Below are 18510 nucleotides of genomic sequence, written 5' to 3'. Positions count from 1 at the left end.
ACCATATTTGCCATTTTTATATGAGTATCAGTGTTGTAAGAGAGCATGTAAATCAACCTTTCCTTTTTTTTAAACTTTAGGTTAATTTTTTAAAAAGATTATTTATTTATTTTTAGAGAGGGGAGAGAGAGAGAGAGAGAGAGAGAGAAACATCAATGTGTGGTTGCTGGGGGTTATGGCCTGCAACCTAGGCATATGCCCTGACTGGGAATCGAACCTGCGACACTTTGGTTCATAGCCCATGCTCAATCCGCTGAGCTACGCCAGCCAGGGCTAACTTTAGGTTAATTTTAATGCGTCATTTATTGCCTCTCTTCCCCCAGGATCTTTTCCTTGTTCTGTTCTCCTGCCTCATGGAACCGCACCTCGAGGTACTTCCCACGTGTAAAGGCAGAACAGTGCCCACCTGCCTTCCGTGGCCTCTGACTCACGAAGGGAGGAATTTCTTACAAAGACTCTACTTCTCAGTTCAGGGTTCAAGTAAAGAGCAATGGCCTTTGATTTCCCTTCCTTAAATCAATCCTAAGTCTTTTAAGTGAATAAAATGAGTGTTTAAACCACCTAGGGCATTATTATTTACATGCATTTTTAAAAATCACGGTTAAATCATGAATTAAAACAGCACAAGGCATTCGTACACACCTGGATAAGATCTGGGTAGAAAACACACAGAAATGAAAGCAGTTTGATATGCTTACAAGAATGTGTGCAAATTTAAATGTTTTATTTAAATTTATGTTCACGTATCTACCTTATATATGAAATAAATTTGTAAAAATATTAAAGTTAGCAGTGGTACTCAAGATCTACTGGGGAGGGAGAAGGAGAGGCTGGGGCAGGTGGGTGTGCAGCCTGCTGGCAGAGGGACACCCGCCGGGCAGTCTCAGATGACGAGACCATAGAATCAGTATTCTGAGCACCTCAATTGGCCAGTGAAACCGTCCTCCAGCTGCCAGAAGCCCTGGTGAAGGCTGAAAAGTCAGCGCCTTCACTTGTCCCTCAGCCACACCCCTCCAGGGTCCTTGCACTGTGGGGTTGGAGTTTTGCCCAGGGTCTCCAGGTCCTGAAGCACAGCAGACAATCTGTGGGGAGAGGGAGCAGGCTGGGGAGTAGGCAGAGGGGAGCCCGGGACTTACCCACACAGAAGGAGGGACCCTGGGACCTTTGCACACAGAGGGAGGCACCCCGGGGCCTGGGCACGCAGAGGAAGGGAACCTGAGAGGCACAGCCAGAGGCTGAGACGGCCATTGCCGCTGCCCTGGCTGGCTTCTCCTCTCTCCGCCTCCCAAAGGAGGTAAGCATGTCAGCCCCAGTGTGCACAGATTTGCCTGTGCACAGAGTTAGACGACCCACCAAACCCATATTCGCCACCCAGTCTTCATGGATGGAGTGAGCCTGCCCCAAGGGAACCTCACCGAAGCAGGCCAGGGGAAGCCCAGCAGGTGGGACTGCCTGGGCTTCCAGGCTTCCGGGCTTCCGAGGCTGCTCTGAGCTGACCTGGGTGGGGAAGAAAAGCTCTGGAAGTCCCTTTCTTTCTACATCAGCTTAATGAAACAGTCCAGTGGGACCATTCTTTACTAATGGCTGGCACGTGACCGTGCAGCCAACAGTGACAGTAACAGTGGCGTCTGAACACTCACTACGTGCCAGGCTTTCCAAGGATCACATCTCAGAATGGCCATGCGAGGCCAGTGCTGCTCTTCCTCCTGACACTCCGAAATCGTCCATAGCTCCCCAAATCCATAGAGGGGTGAAGAGGTGACACAGGACGTGGTTCTTGTGATCTGAGTCCGAGGCCATGGCCCAAACCACAACACGCACGTACCTGGAGTCTGGCTGGCATTCCGCCACAACTCACTGTGGGACCTTGTACCCGCCGTTCCTCTGCGCACCAGGGTCTAGCTTTCCTTATCTGCTTTTCAGCTGCTTCTGAGCTGAGGTCTTTCGACTGTCATCTGAGCACACGCTCTTTGGAAGGGCTTGGAGGAGAGAGGACCCCGTGAGAGACCTGTTTGAGGCAGTTAACTCTGCAAGGCCACTCAGCTCCGGAGGCCTCCTCACTGCCTGGTCCACTGCTCAGCCCCAGCGACCTCCTACATCCTCAAACGAGCACCAGAGATAAGCTTCTCCTTTCCTCTGCTTCTGGCCAAAGCTTTTTGCTTGGAGTCCACGCTCTCTGGGGAGACTTTTCTCCTCTGCCCTCTGGTTTATAGGACCCATGCCAGCTCTGCCTCGTGAAACTTCCCGTATTGCCTCAAACTCGACCTCAAACTCGACCGTTTACGAGGCTACTTGCCTAGAAGTGCCGCCATCAACTCCGAGGACACACCGCATTCCGGCGCAACCAGGGTCTGCAGCAAATCCCTGACACTAACCCATCAGACAAACCCAGCATCCTAATGAGAAAATGGGGGGTGGGGTAAATAGACCAAAATACCATATTTGGAATTAGAGAGAGTGGAGTTCATATCCCAGCACCTACTTTTTTTTTTTTTAAGTAGTGTGACTTCAGACAAATCCGCTGGCTTCTCGGAACCCCCGTTTCCTGTATTTCCAAAATAACATTTTTCCTATAACAGCAAAAACTGCACAATGCGCTAAGTATGAGCTCATTTAATCTTCACAACAACCTCATAGACAGGGATTTTGTTACCCGCATTTCCCAGCTGCGTTGAGCTCAGTGTTGAAGTGAGTGGGGGAGTCCGAGTTCCAGCGGGCTGTGGGCGGGGCCCTGTGGCTCACTAACCGCAGCAGAGCCTTTGTGGGCTCTGCTCCCGCCCCCCGGACCTGACCCTCACCCCGCACCCCCAGGGAACCGGTGCTCAATAAGCCAAGCCCTGAGCAGTGTACGGGAGCAAAGAGGAGTTCGGGGAATACCCAGTGACTTTCACGCTCCTCGACCCCTGGCGGACGTCCGCTGCAGCTTCCCCAGGATGGCATTGCCCTCCGGAGGTTCACTGGTGACGCTGGGAAAGGACAGCCTCTGTTTGTTCTAGAAGTGCGGGAGTGGAACATTGTCCTCCAACTCCACGTTCAGGGAACGAGCTGGCCGAGCCCATGACCACGCGTCCTGTGCAAAGAGTAATCAGGGGTCGTCCACAAGGGGCGGAGGAAAGTGGCCGCCCTTGTCTTCAGATGCTTCCGCTTTGGGAAAAGGTCTGTTGTGAGGGTACCAAACCCGTGTCCTGTGGCCTCACATGGCCCCAGAACTAACCTGTTGGGCTTGCAGATTGTCGATCTACAGACTTTTTTAAAAAATGTAATTAGTTGTCAATATTTAGCAGTGAGAAGAGTTCACATTTATGTCAAGTTGCTGACCCACTGAAAACCTGAAGGTCTGAGAACAGTTCCACACGTCAGGCGTCAGCTGGGGCTCAGCAGATGCTGCTGGCTTGAGATGGGCATGTGCCCCCTCCCCTGCGTCACTGCCCCCCACGCCGCACTTCCCTTGCAGCCCATTTCACTAATGTCATACCCCCCCGGACTCCTAATAGCGACTGAAGCCGCAGCCCCCCTTCTAGCCTCTTGGGGCTCCCCCCTGACTTCTGCCTCATCACAGCTGCCTAGCACCCTTCTGCTTGAAAGCTGCCGCCATCAGCTGATGAGGGACTGTTTCCAGGTTAAACAATAACCTAGCCTTTCTACAACGCAAATATCTCCTTAGAGGCCATTAAGGAAATGGTGTTAATAATGAGGGTTTCAGGCATCCAGAATGTCCATTTTATCGAATAGCTTTTTGGGAGGGCTTGCTTGATAATAAATCATCTTCAGAGCACAAAATATATACACTTAAGACTATAGATTTTTAAAAGATTTATTTCATAAATGAACCTTTTGAAAAATGAATGCCAAAATACCAGAATTTCCTGGTTAATATGCTCCAAATGTCATGTCTTCAAAGAGTAAAATGATGATCAGCTTGTGGCTAACGTAGTAAGGGACTGCTTCTTGATAACTCTTGAAATCGTATGTACATGAGGGGATAAAACAGAATCTTTCACAGAGAGAATTTTCTTCATGATCATTTTTCTTGAGAAACTTTTCTAACCTCTGAATGTGGCCTGAGGTTCTTTTATGATTTAACACTTTCTAAGAGACTATTCTACTCTGGATTATTTTAGACGTACTTTGCTATGCATTATTCTGGACTATAGTTAAAACATGCGGAATCAAGATCTCTGGAAAATCTGGAGCTATAGTCCCACATGGAGTGAAAGTCCGTTCAGATGTAAGTGGTTGGGAACCAACATAGCAGTGCCATCAAAGCCACCGCTGGGAACATGGCTTCTCCAATCATCAGTCAGTAACTACAGGCTCACGTCACGGTCAGCGTCTCTGGGTGCACACAGTGCGCAGTACAGGAAGCATTATGAGTTATGTCTCCAGGAGGGGCGAGAAAGTGCTGCTGACAAGAAAGAAGTGTACATGGTAGTCTGAAGTCTTATATTTTCTACTTTAGTCCTTATTGTGCAACATTTGACACAAGAGTATTCTCTGTCCTTTTAGTGTTTACACAGCAATCCCTGGTTTCTGTTTACCTTTAGTCTTTACAAAATAGCCACAGTGCACCAGAAGGAATGAGGGCGGCCGTCTGCTGAGGTTTCAGAGGACATTCAACATCACTGGGCTTTGTGAGTCCTGGAGGCATAGCTGCCTGGGAGACACAGTGCTACCTTTCTTGCCTTGGTGTCATTTCAGTTCATAACATAACACGTCTGCAAAACACAACACCCACTCATGATAAAAATCTCAGTAAAGTGGGAATAGAGGGGACATATTGCAACATCATGAAGGCTTTAGATGAAAACCCAGAGCTAATACCACAGTTCATGGTGGCAAGATGAAAATCTTTCCTCTAAGATCAGGAACAAGACAGGGATGGCCACTCTCACCACTTCTATTCAATATGGTACTGGAGGTCCTAGCCATGACAATCAGACAAGAAAAAGAAATAAAACCCATCCAAATTAAGAAGAAAAGGTAAAGCACTCACTATTTGCAGATGACATGATACTATATAGAGGAAACCCTAAAGACTCCACCAAAAGCTACTAGAACTATTATATGAATTCAGTAATGTTGCAAGATAAAAATTAATATACAGAAACCAGTAGTGCTCTACATACTAATAACAAACTATCAGAAAGAGGAATTAATAAGAGTCCCACTTACAGTTAATTAAAAAAAACACCCTAGGAATAAATTTAACCAAGTAGGTAAAAGAACTTTACTAAAAAAAAAAACAACTATGACATTGATAAAAGAAATTGAAGAAGATACAAAGAAATGGAAGCCTCTATTATAATCATGGATAGGAAGAATTAATATCATTAAAATGTCCATATTACCCAAAGCAATTTATAGATTCAGTGCAATCACTATTAAAAGCCCAATGACATTTTTCACAGAACTGGAACAAATAATCCTAAAATTTATGTGGAACCACCAAAACCCCAAATATTAAGAAGCAAAAGACCCAAATTAACATTGAGAAAAAAGAACAAAACTAGAGGTATCATGTTCCCTGATTATAAGACATACCATAAGGCTAGAGTAATCAAAACATGGTACTGGCATGAAAACAAACACATAGATCAATAAAATAAAAATAGGATAAAGATAATCTCTTCAATAAATGGTCTTATGAAAACTGGACAGATACAAGCAAAAAAAATGAAGCTGGACCACTTTATTATACCATATATGAAAATAAACTCAAAATAAATAAAAAATTAACTGTAAGAACTCAAACCATAAAACTCCTACAGGAAATCATAGGCAGTAAACTCTGATATCAGTCTTAGCAATGTTTTTTTTTTCCAGATATGTCTCATCAGGCAAGGGTAACAAAAGCAAAAAAAACCCCAAAACAAAAATGGTACTATATCAAACAAAAAAGCTTTTGCACAGCAAAAAAAAACCATCAACAAAATGAAATGACAACTTACTGAATGGGAGAAGTTCTTTGCAAATCACATATCTGATAAAGGGTTAATATCCAACAATAAAGAAATCGTGCAACTTAACGCCAAGAAAACAACCCAGTTAAGAAATGGGCAGAGGACCTGAATAGACATTTCCCTGAAAAAAAACATACAGATGTTCAACAGACATGTGAAAAGGTGCTCAACTTTACTAATTATTAGGGAAATGCAAATGAAAACTACAATAAGATGTCACTTTACACCTGTCAATAAATCCACAAATAACAAGTGTTAGTGTGGATGTGGAGAAAAGGCAACATTCATGCACTATGGACAGGAATGCAGACTGGTACAGCCACCATAGAAAACAGTATAGAGGCTTACTATAATACTATAATACTATAATACTGTGTGTCAAGTATACTTCAATAAATAATAAAAAATTTTAAGAAGTGCAGACATGGCCACATTGAGAACCACTGCTCTGTCATGTCAAAGGATTTCTTATCTATTTGTATAACGTAACAGGGCACCATTGGGTCCAAGTTAGCAATAACTAACCCAGAAAACTGTTGACATATATGACCAACTCTTAGGGTTGGCCTACTGAGTGCAGGCTGCAGTGATAATATTGATAGCTACTCATTTCTCTGCACTCAAAATTAATCCTCTTGGTAAAAACCTTCAAAATCCAACAGATGTTCCCCCAATTTTTGAGAAATAAAGTAGTGAATTCTTACAGTTTCTTTTTTCCCCCTTCCTACCCTGGACTTCTGCAAACCGTCACCACGCCAGGCCGTGCAGAGGCTGAAACCGGCTTGCGTAGCAGCCACCACTTCAGGCACCGCCACTGTCGCCACCGCTGGACCTGCCACATGCCGGGCACTGTCCTTTTCTCTTTATAAGTGTTAACTTACTGAATTCTCCCAACACCCCAAAGGGTTAGTCCCACATACCAAGAAATTAAGAAAATTGCCCCAAATCGCCTCACAGATGAGGGGCAATGCAGGGAGTGCGGCACCCTTTACTTTGTCTAGTGCAACAGGCAACTCCTGGGCTGATGCACAGGGTGGCGTGACAGGGACAGGGAGGTGTTCTCTGTCGCTTGAGTCCTCAACCAAGAGGAGCCGTGAGGCCTTTGTGAACAGGCAGACATTTGTGTAATGTTTCCCAGAATCCTTTAATTTGATTTTTTTTTTTTTCTGGAGCCCTGTGTACTCCTTGTCCCAACCCTAGCAGATAAGATCATGAGACGGCAGGTCTCTTGCCAGCAGTCATTAGGGAGATGTTCTGAAGTGAAAACATCCATTCATTGGCCCAGGGGGCATTGGAAGACAAAGTTCTGAGCAGCACGCAGTTCACAAAACTATTAACCAGATGGAGGCCAGGATTCGGGACTGGCTGAGAGGAAGGTCGGACATCCTGACGCACGCTGAAACAAAGGACCGGACGTGGGGTAAGGGGCGGCCTGGCCGTCTAGGACAGGAAAGAAACCGGGGGTGGGGTGACCTCACTACGGCCACGGCCCCTGCCTGTGGCTCTGGATGGGGCTAAGAGATCAACCGTGCATGTTTCACATTTTCAAAGGGATATTGTGAAAATAGGCAGATCACTCCGTTTAAAATATATTCAGATCTAATTTCCCACCTACTAACACATACGCAGATTCACTGCAGATCTTTTCTCTGGAAATACCGCCCTTTTCCCCCTTCAATGTTTGCTATTCCCTTCCTTCTATCCCACCTGGCCCTTGAACTCTAGTCCGTCAAGGCCCGCTGTTACCCTGAGACGCAGCCAACCCCTGGACCACAGGCCAAGCACTGTCTCCCTCTCCTTGGAAGGCCAGTAGTGACTGAAGTGCACAGCATGCACAGTGCACCTTGGGAACTCGCGTCATCTTTCACGTGTGTGCACCGAGCCCATCCAGACGGTGGCGTCCTGGCAGAGAGAACGCCTCACGCAGGGAATAGCCCCTGATGATTTTTCACAGAACTTAGACGCAGGAGCCAATAAACATTCGTTGACTGAATCCTTAATACTGTTTGGATTTTCCATCCAAGCCCAAAGGATATCCCTAATGACCATCCTAGAATTGGTACCCCTTCTGGAAAGAGAAAACTATAAACCCTAAATACTTGATTTCGATCTTACTAAACTTGAAGCCATAGGCCAAAAAAAAATTGGTACAATATTTCTTTGAAAGGATAAGAGGAGCAATGTTGAAACTTTTGAGGACGCAACATTGAACTTGTCATCGCCTGTGGACAGAGAAAAAGGAGAAGGCTGAACAATATTCACTCATCAGTCACCATTGCAACACGAAGAGCATTAGCCAGCGGGGTAAAGGGCCAAACACATTCTGATCTTTCGCTTTATAAAGCTGAGTTCTTGGCTATTTTTTTCTATAAAGGGCAAAATGCTCTCCTGTAATAATCTAGTTTTAAGTGTACTTGTATTCTTTTTTTTTTCCCTCTCTATGGAATGTAAACCTTAACCTTGAGTTCAGGGTTACAAGTTGGTTGTAAGATATGCATTTATTATGTGTTCTTGATAAGAAAATAGAATTTTAAATTCATGTGTCATAGAACTTTAATGAACTCAGCCAAGCTTTATGCATACACCATGCCCATGATGGTTAGTTCACCATCTACGACTTATATGTTGTTCTGTGACTTCACCAGAATATATGTCGCATACATTCACCTTCTAGGCAGAAAGCACTGAGACACTTTGTCTTGACATACTTTCTCAGGCCTGTTCAGAAAAATAGATTTTATAATTTTAACAGACTTCTTGAAGTAAAAATGTGATTCCTGTTTCTCCAGTACCCTAAAAATTTATTTGTTTATTTTTAAGTATATTTTATTGATTATGCTATTACAGTTGTTCCAATTTTTCTCCCTTTTATGCCCCTCCACCCTGCACCCCCAACCTCCAGCATTCCTCTTCCCTTAGTTCATGTCCATGGGTCATACATATAAGTTCTTTAGCTTCTCCACTTCTTATACTATTCTTAGTCTCCCGTCTATTTTGTACCTACCATTTATGTTTCTTATTCCCTGTACCTTTCCCCTCCGTTCTCCTCCTCCCACCCCCTACTGCTAATCTTCTATGTGATCTCCATTTCTGTTATTCTGTTCCTGTTCTAGTTGTTTGCTTAGTTTCTGTCTTTGTTTTTCAGGTTCAGTTGTTGGTTGATAGTTGTGGGTTTGCTATTATTTTACTGTGCATATTTTTTATCTCCTTTTTCTTAGATAAGTCCCTTTAACATTCCATATAATAAGGGCTTGGTGATGATGAATTTTTTTAACTTGACCTCATCTGGGAAGCATTTTATCTGCCTTTCCATTCTAAGTGATAGCTTTACTGGATAGAGTAATCTTGGATGCAGGTCCCTGCCTTTCATGACTTTGAATGCTTCTTTCCAGCTTCTTCTTGGCTGCAAGATTTCTTTGAGAAATCAGCTAAGAGTCTTATGGGAACTCCTTTGTAGGTCTCCTTTTCTCTTGCTGCTTTTAAGATTCTCTCATTATCTTTAATCTTGGGTAATTTATTTATGATGTGCCTTGATGTGTTTTTTCTTGGATCCAGCTTCTTTGGGACTCTCTGAGCTTCCTGGACTTGCATGTCTAGTTACTTCTCCAGATTGGGGAAGATTTCCTTAATTATTTGTCCAAATAAGTTTTCAATTTCTTGCTTTATCTCTTCTCCTTCTGGCACCCCTATGATTCAGATGTTGGAATGTTTAAAGTTGTCCCCGAGGTTCCTAAGCTTCTCCTCATTTTTTTAAATCCTTCTTTCTTTATTCTGTTCTGGTTGGATATTTATTTCTTCCTTCTATACCAAATCACTGATTTGAGTCCCAGTTTTCTTCCCTTCACTGTTGGTTCCCTATATATTTTCATGTATTTCTCTTTGTATAGCCTTCATTTCTTCCTTCATTTTAACTGAACCCAATCAGTTCTGTGAGCATCCAGATTACCAGTGTTTTGAACTCTATATCTGATAGGTTGGCTATTTCCTTGTCACTTAGTTCTTTTTCTGGAGTTTTGATCTGTTCTTTCATTTGGGCCATATTTCTTTGTCTCAGTGCATCTGTTACATTGTCTGGGGTGGAGCCTTAGGTATTTGCCAGGGCAGGGTAATCCACGTCACTGCAGTTGTAGCTCTCTGTGCGGGAGGGGCTCAAGAGGGAACAATGATGCTTGCTCAGCTCTCTACCAGATTTCAGTCACTTTTCCCCGCTACCCACAAGCAAATTGGCCCCTTCTGGTGCTAATTCCTGGGTGGGTGGGTTTGTGTACATTGTAGGTTCCTGTGGGTCTCTCCAACAAACTCTCCTATGAGGCTGGGGATTTCTCCCACAGCGGTAAGTCCCACAGATTCTTACAGCCAGAGGTTTTGAGGCTTTATTTCCCCACATTGGGACAGTGGGCTGCGTGGTGCATCTTGCTCCCCAGTTGTTCCTCCCGGCTTATCCACCCATGAATGTGGGGACTCCCAGCCACCTTGCTGTGTGTCCTTATTGCCCTGGCTTCCCGTCTCTGCCCCTCCTACCGGTCTGGATAAATATTTCTTCTTCAACTCCTTGGCTGTTAGACTTCCATGCAGTTTGATTTTCTGGCAGTTCTGGTTGTTTTTTGTTTTTAAATTGGTTGTTATCCTTCTTTTGGTTGTGCAAGGAAGCAAAGTGTTTCTATCTATGCCTCCATCTTGGCTGGAACTCAAGTTCTCTTTTTAAAATAATTCTGTATGCAGTCTTTTAAAAAAAGGTTTTATTTATTTACTTTCAGGGGAAGGGGGGAGAAAAAGAGGGAGAGAAACATCAATGTGCCAGAGAAACATCGATTGGTTGCCTCTTGCTCACCTCACACTGGGAACCTGGCTCGAAACCCATGTGCCCTGATCAGGAATCGAACTGGCCACCTTTCGGTTTGTGGAATGCTGCTGAACCCACTGAGCCACACCAATCAGGGCCTGAAAGTTTCTTTTAGATGGCTTAAACATGGCATTATTTGAAAAGGCAGTAAGATAGAAACTGATCTTTCATTAACAAAGGATATTATGGTTTCTTCCTAAAAGGTCATGAGTCAAATGTCTGAATCATCACCCTGCATGTTGGCACCAGTGCCTAGAATCCCATCAGTGCCAGGTTCTCTCTGCAGCACTATTTTTAAAAAATACTTTATTTATTTATTTTTAGAGAGAGGGGAGCAGAAGGAGAGAGGGAGAGAAACATCAATGTGTGGTTGCCTCTCATGTGTCCCACGTTGGGGGCTGGACCTGGCTCTTAATCCAGGCATGTGCCCTGACTAGGAATGGAACCAGCGACCCTTTGGTTTGCAGGCCGGCTCCCAATCCACTGAGCCACATCAGTCAGGCTCTGCAGCAGTATTTTTAATGGCTGAGGGTGTTTCTATAACAGGGCTTCAGAGCTCCTCATGAGCTTACTGAGTGATAAGAGATGGTGAGAATTAAATTGACTGTTCACATTTCCGTGACATTTCCGTGACGCCAGCCAGTGGACTGCCATTCGACCATGACTGTTTTGGTTGACTTGTCACTGTAACGAATGAGGAAAAAGCTGACGAACAATCTATGTCAACCTAAGGTGTTTCGAAGCGTAATAACACACTTTGTATTTTTAATAGCCAGATGAACTTGTACTAATGAGCCTGCTGGATATTGGGGCTTCCAATACTGTATGTAGAGGAGATACCAGGGGTTTGTTCCTTAGACTTAGATCGGTGACTTACATGAGTGATGTTTTTCTTGGCGTTAGGTTTTCTGGCCTTTTCTGAAGACACTTCTCGTTCTTTTGAAAAGGAACAAGAACAAAAAGTTACCAAAGTGAAAGAGGCCCTTTTCCTCCTGAAATATTTATTTTAAAAAAATTCTTGTTTATTCTATCACAGTTGTCTCAATTTTTCCCCCTTTGCCCTTCTCTGTCCAGGCCCCACCCTCCCCCAACCTCCCACCCCCGGCTCCCACAGTCTGTCCCCACACCATCGTCCATGTCCAAGGGTCATTCATGTGCATTCTTTGACTAACCTGTTCCCCTTCTTTTCACCTGGCCCCCCACCCTGTTTCCTCTGGCAGCTGTCAGTCTGTCCCTTGTCTCCATGTCTCTGGTTCTGTTTTGTTCGTTAGGTTAGTTTGCTCATTAGATTCCTCTTAAAAGTGAGATCGTGTGGCATTTGCCTTTCACCGACCGGCTTTTTCCACTTAGTTAATAGTCTCCAGTTCCATCCATGCTGTTGCAAAGGGTAGGATTTCCCGCTCCTTTCCTTGTGCTGCATAGTATTCCATTGCGTAAATGTACCATAGTGTTTTAATCCATCCATCTGCCAATGGGCACTTAGGCTGTTCCCAGCACTTGGCTGTTGTGTGCAGTGCTGTTATGATAACGGGAGCACCCAAGTTCTTTTGAACTGATGTTCCAGGGCCCTCAGGGTGTATTCCCAGCAGTGGAGTCGGTAGGCCAAACGGCAGTTCCATTTTAAAATCTTTTGAGGAAATTCCATACTGTTTTCCACAGGGGCCGCACCAGTCTGCATTCCCACCAACAGTGCACTAGGGTTCCCTTTTCTCCACATCCTCACCAACACTTGCTGTTTGTTGATTTATTAATGATAGCCATTCTGACAGGTGTGAGGTGATATCTCATTATGGTTTTAATTTGCATCTCTCTGATGGGTAGTGATGCTGAGCATCTTTTCATATGTCTCTGGGCCCTTTGTATATCCTCCTTGGAGAAGTGTCTGTTCAGGTCCTTTGCCCATTTTTTAATTGGATTGTTTGTCTTCCTGGTGTTGAGCTGTATGAGTTCGTTATGTATTTTGGAGATTAAACCCTTGTCCTGTGTATCATTGGCAACTATGTTCTCCCCTACGGTTGGTTCCCTTTTCATTTTGACGGTGGTTTCTTTAACCGTGCAGAAGCATTTTAATTTGACGTAGTCCCACTTGGCAAAAGTATTACTGTGTGGGATATCTGAAGTTTTACTGCCTATGCTTTCCGCTAGGATTTATGCTGTGTCACAACTTAGTGTTTGAGTCTTTTATCCATTTTGAGTGTATCCTGGTGTATGGTGTCAGTTGGTGGTCTAGTTTCATTTTACCAGTCCCTGGAAATATTTCTTGAGTATGAAAGCTTTTTCTCTTTACTATACTTTTACTGAACAGAAAGTGGGGTTCGGCTGCCCACTGTCACCCACAGGAAAACTCCAGAGGCAGAGGTTTGGAAAGAGTGGGAAAGAGGTCTTTTATTTCAAAGCTACAGAGACTGGGAGGATGGCAGCCTCCTGCCTCAGGGCCCATCCCCCCCCACCCCCCCACCCCCCGGGAAACCCAGAGGAAGCCCAGCCACGCTCTGCCAGACCAGTGCCCTGCTGTGCTCCGAGTTCCTTCTCCCATTCAAAACACCGTCCTTTGGGGATTGCAGGGGGCCAACGCGTGATCACCCAAGCAGCTCAGCTTCTTTCCCGCCACTGCCAGGCCTCAAGCTCCCTCCTGGAGTTTGCGTGTGGGGCCAGTGCCACCAACCTACTGATGCAGTTGCTTCCCACGCCAGGGCCCTGGGGCCACTGCCAACTGCTGTGGTTGGCCAATAGGGGGCTCCGTCATGCACCCACCACCCAGGCACGTGGCTTCCAGGGCCGGCGAACAGCAAAGCACCCGCCCGAACGTCCATGCTGGTGGGTCCCAGGGGAAGAGAGACTCTCCTCCAAAACTTTCACCTGCTTCGAGACCATCCAGCACCCCCCACCAATCCAGTCCTTTTCCAGGGCTAGACAGACAGGTTTTTCCGGGCACAGCACTGCCCCCTTCTGCCACCTCCTACAGGCAGGGAAGGAAGTAGGAGGGTTTTTCCCTTATCAGAACGTTTCACTGGCCTCAGAGTCTGTGAAGGCCCTCACCCTGCGGTCTCTGCCTGGGTGGGGAAACCTGTGGACACCACGCGGCAGTGCTGGCTTGTGAGCCTGGGCAGTGCGGCTCCGCTCGCTGCCGGCCTCGGGGGAGGGGCAGCATTTCCTGCAGCCCCTCCCTCAGTGCCCCCCCCCCCAGTATCAATACAACATACAAAAACATGAAATAATTCAGGATCATTAATAACTCTCAGATTTTATATAATGAGAAATGTCAGGTAGCAAAAGATCTTTTTAATAACCAACTTCCTGTGCTTGGCTAGAGTTCAATGTTCAGCAGCTGCTAAATTAAAAAACCTGGCAAAACTCATACCACCATTCTGGCCCGTTTCTCCACAGTGAACTTCCAGAATGCAGATCTTAACAAGATGAGCAGGCATTGCAGAGTGATGTAGCAGAACCAGCAAATGAGGACCTGTTTCTCACCTCCTACCGGGTGCCTACTCTGGTCCGCTCCACCCAGGCTCCCCGGGAAGCCACAGCCAGGGTTTCCACCACTGAGGTTTCGCCAGGTGAAATGAGTGTCATGGGGAAGGGCCGAGGAAAAGGTCATACAGAGGGTGACAGTGCAGAGCTGCACCAGTCAAAGAGGAGATGTCATGCTGGGATTGAATGTCTCCCCCTTGCCGATCTGTGCTCTGAGGCCTGGGCGACCTCCTAACGCTGGGTTTCTGCATTAGCCCCGAACTCTTCAAGTTCAGTGCCCTTTCCCTTGGTGCATTCACAGCCACATTGACTGATTCCTTTTTGCTTTGTGCTGCTGCTTCGCCAAGGGCTGAATCTGTCACCTTGAAGAGTCTGGTGCCTCCTGTGCCACCCAGGTTCTGTGGGGTGGGTTTCTGTTTCCTGCCACCCGTGCGTCACATCTCACTCGGGGTTAAGAGTCCCTCTGTCCCTGCACTACTTGGGATCACTGGTTCCATTCTCCGATTCCCTTCAGGGACTTGCACCTTCTCCTTAAGAAGACTGTAGCTTACACGGCCAACGGGAGGCACAGCTCCCGCCCGCGCTGGGGTTTGAAAGGAAGGCAGCAGAGTGCACGTTCTGCACGGCTTTACAATAGTCCTTTCCACTGGGCCCTCGTCAGGGTGCTCACGGGATTTTCATTCCTCAGCGTCACTGATGGGAGTGCCTCCCAGGCCGACCCACACCGCAGGGATGGGCATGTGCCCTGTGTGGAAAGGCTCATCTGGGTCACCCCTTTCCTCCCAGGCTCTCGGCAAACGTCAGTTACCCAGCACAGTCACTGGGTGATTTCTAATATCGTTATCGGGCCCTTTTAGCATATTGAAAGTGTGAATTTTTGAAACAAAAATTTTAGTTCGTTTAAGAAAATACAGAAAACAAAGTATCATGATAAAATATAGATCATATCATTAGCTAAATTATCCATAACTATATATAATTATGATATATTATTATATGTAGTTCTAATAATTATTACATACAGTTCTCTGTGTTACAGCTTTATGGACATATAAATTAAGGTGAGTGCCCTGTAATGCCTGGTGACAAAGACAACCTCGAGGAAAGTCAGTGTAGGGCGAGGGAGCGGCCAGGGGGAGGCACTGTGGAGGTGCATCCATACGTCTGGTCCTGACTGCAGGAGAGCCTGCAGGAGACCTGGGCAGTCACTGAAATCTTCCCAAATGAGGGGCACCTACAGTGTGGGGAGAGGCAATGGCATACCTGGCCCCTCACACTCCACTCTGGGCACAGTGAGGGCGGATAATCCCTGGCCGTGGCGGCTCTCAGCTGTTAGCGTTTCCTGTGTGCAGGGCCCTGTTCTTGGCACTTTCCATGGACTGAAACATGTTAGTTCTTGAACTAGCAATCCCAAGCGCTCTCTTTCCTTGGAAGAGTCGGCTTGCCCAAGGTCATGTTCCGAGTACCTGGTGGACCTGGGGTTTGTTCCAGCAGTCCTGGGCCCAAGTCCAAGTGTGTGCTTGTACCTTCGTGTGGGGGCCTCTGTCATTAAAACCTCACACAGAGTGTTTCCTTCTTCTGAGGGGGCAGCGTAGGAGGAGGAGGAGGCACTTAGTTCCACAATATCAGTGACTCAGGGAATATACCAGCACTGATTTAGAAACAAATTCTTTTAATTGTTGTTTTCTTTTCAACTTTTAGCAAACAGGGAAGAATTTTCTTTGAAATACACGAATCTTGTCTCATGCCTTTAGTGTTCCGCTGATTACATCACCTTAGGCCAGCGGGGCTGTGAGGTGTCCAGTTCCAGAGACGGGCTGAGTGGGCGGCCGGGGCTCACGCTCTCAGTCCTCTGCCTCTCCAAACACATTTCCCTTCACCTGTCACGGCAGACCAGCCTTTTCTGCTTCCCCGTCTACAGGCGGGACACACACACACTCCCAGGCTGCTATGGCCTCCGTTGTGGTCATCATTCCAAATTCTCAGCCAAGCGACTTTGATGGGCGCAGCACAGACGGGTGCCAGCTTCTGTACCGGAGTCTGGGTTTAGGGCGAGGCCACAGGACCCAAACATGGCCGCTCCCTCAGCAAACCTGAGTTACATACAATGGGGGCAGAGGTTGGGGGTGGGCAGTGGACGAGCTGGAGCAGACTGCCCAGGAGGGACCTGCTACGCTGAGATTCCACCGATAGGCCAAGGAGAAGCAATTTGCAAACCCATCTCACCCTGAGCCCATCGACTCAGGCTCAGCTTTATGAGTTTAGAGTAAGCAGTGTTTATTTGATAGCATCCTTTTAACCCAAGGGCTCTGGTGGCATCCGCTAATGCCTGTGAAACGCAAACAGAGGACCCGGAGAGCACAGTAAGCTTTATTAGGTTTCCTTAAATGGAAGGCGATCATCTCATTCTGTTAGAAACTCAGTTCCCAGCACCTTCCCTGACACACAGCGAGCGCTCAGTGAAGACTGTTTTCATCGGAGCGGAGGACACAACGCGAATAGCAGGAAATGCTGGCGAAGCCTGAAGTGCGTGCCTGGGCTGCAGTCCTCTCAGCACCTTTCTAGACCAGGGCCTGTAACAGAGCTAACAGCTGACCGTATTCAGTAAAATGCAGCATTGTGATGACCTGTGTCTCAGAATAAGAAAACTTAGCACAAAGAGACAAGCATTTAAAAGGCCAAGATTATATAAATCATGTTGTATGTGAAGATGAAACTCCTAGTAGCCTCTTTAACTACTGGGTGTTTTCTTCTAATAATTTGACATCTTTTCTTTTGATATCTAGCATGTCAGACATTTCAGTATGTTATAATCTGTTCATATGAATTCCATAAAACCCTTATTATTTGCTAGGATCTTGAAGCATTAATGTCACAGTTACCATCTAAAATTTAAAAGTGGATATTAGTTAAAAATATTTTGTGTCTGTTTGTGCATTAATTCAAATAGGTTGCAGACACTTCCCAAAGAAGTTCTGTGACGTAGAGCAGGATGAGGCCCCAAGAGGACGTTGCCCGGCAAGCTGCTGCCATTACCCTCACCCACATCCAGCTCTGCTCCGTGACTGGCACGGGTTCTGGTCAAAGTCTGGGTTAGAACCAAGGGCAGTGCCTTCTGCCCTGTACTGCTCAGGGATAATGGCCTCTGCCTGCTGGGAACCAGGCATTCCACCACCTACGCCAGGTGAGAGAAAGCAGCTCTTCCTCCTCAGTGAACTCTGCTGAGGTAGAGAGGCCGTGGATGGCTGCCATAAACAAATAAATCAAGAATTATGGACACACCAAGGTCACGCACGCAGCCAGAGGGCAAGGCAGCACTCCTTGATTGACATCGCAGCACAGAACTTCTCAGCGTGCAGCTGACTCCAGGGGTCCCCTTTAGCCCCACAGTCTGTCACTTGTTGGCCCCTGGCCTTCTGGTCACTATTCACTTAAGTACCATGCTAAGTTGCCAACAATTATTTGGGTTTCCCCGAGCAGAGGACTCCTAAACTTCTCTACCCTGTCCATAGCCTTCTCAGCTATCTTTGCCTACAACTAAAAATTTCAAAACCAAATGCCAGCAAGATTGGTGTATTAGTTTCCAGGTGGGGAAAAGCGGCACAGCTCAGCTCTCAGGCCAGAGAATGCTTTGGAGTGTGTTGCGGGGGCACCTCAGAGCGTGAGGGCTGCAGGGAGGCTGCAGAAACTGTGGGTGCTGGGGCAGAAGGTATAGGGGAGACACCCTGAGAAGAAGCTGGGGTGACACTCTTTGGGAAATCAAGACACTTAAAAGCACCTACATAAACAGGGGTGGGGGTTTAAAAAGCAAACACAGGCCCAGGCGGGACTCATGCCCAGAGAAGACCTGAGAAGACTTCAAGCTTCCTTGCCGGGCTGATGCCCAAGGCTCAGAACGTGCCCTGCTCGTCAGTAAAGGTGAACCCCCTGGCCCAGCGCCAGTCTGCAAAGCCTGGGAGAGGTGCCTTCTTTCTCCAATGCCCAATTTTCAACAGAAAAACTACAAAGTATACAAAGAAACAGAAAGACATGGCCCACTCAAATAAAAAAAAAACAAAAAAAAACCCCCACCAAACTAAAATTTGGCATTGAAGAAGCACAGACGTTGAAATTGCTAGACAAAGACTTGAACTGCCTCAAGTATGCTCAAAAAGTCAAAGGAAAACATGGAAAGAAACTAAAGGAAACCAACCAAGCAATATAGGAATAAGACGAGCATAGCAACAAGGAGAC

Source organism: Phyllostomus discolor, chromosome 15 (assembly GCF_004126475.2).
Source record: "Phyllostomus discolor isolate MPI-MPIP mPhyDis1 chromosome 15, mPhyDis1.pri.v3, whole genome shotgun sequence".
Classification (NCBI taxonomy): Eukaryota; Metazoa; Chordata; class Mammalia; order Chiroptera; family Phyllostomidae; genus Phyllostomus; species Phyllostomus discolor.
This window is presented reverse-complemented; position numbering follows the sequence as displayed.